General features: G+C 43.0%; 1 long non-coding RNA gene across 1 annotated transcript in view; it reads left to right on the forward strand.

Moving 5' to 3' along the window:
- LOC111644391 (uncharacterized) overlaps nucleotides 1-498 on the forward strand; it is a 22,880-nt gene that overhangs the window by 8,444 nt on the left and 13,938 nt on the right. The window lies entirely within an intron of this gene.

Below are 498 nucleotides of genomic sequence, written 5' to 3' on the forward strand. Positions count from 1 at the left end.
GGTATAACGTATGTGAGTGAAGACCAAAGGCTGTTTTGTTACACGGTAAATAAATACATCATAATCGGAAGCATAAGTCGGATGTTTTGATTTATCTTATGGAGCCACCTCATGACGACGTGTCAATTACGCATCCCGGTAGCAGCCCCTCATTGTGGCTTGGGTTTATTTAGTTGAACCCAAGTCAGTACATAAGTCAAAAACTGCGCAACAATTTTTGGATAACAAATTCTAATGCAGCTGTGAGGAAAATTATAACACAATGCTGCTTCTGCAGGCGGTATAAGGGAAGAGTAGGTGAGCAAAAAATGGCTGACCTACCAAAGGAGAGGCTTCTTCCTGATCTCCCTCCCTTTACAAATGTCGGCGTAGATTACTTTGGGCCTTTGGAAGTAAAGAGAGGTCGAAGTATCTGTAAACGTTATGGTGTCATCTTTACCTGTCTTGCAAGCAGAGCCATTCATTTGGAAGTCGCTCCATCCCTGGACACTGATGCAT

This window comes from Seriola lalandi, unplaced genomic scaffold (assembly GCF_002814215.2).
Source record: "Seriola lalandi dorsalis isolate HSWRI2012SDOR001 ecotype SW California unplaced genomic scaffold, Sedor1 jcf7180002054932, whole genome shotgun sequence".
NCBI classification, from domain to species: domain Eukaryota; kingdom Metazoa; phylum Chordata; class Actinopteri; order Carangiformes; family Carangidae; genus Seriola; species Seriola lalandi.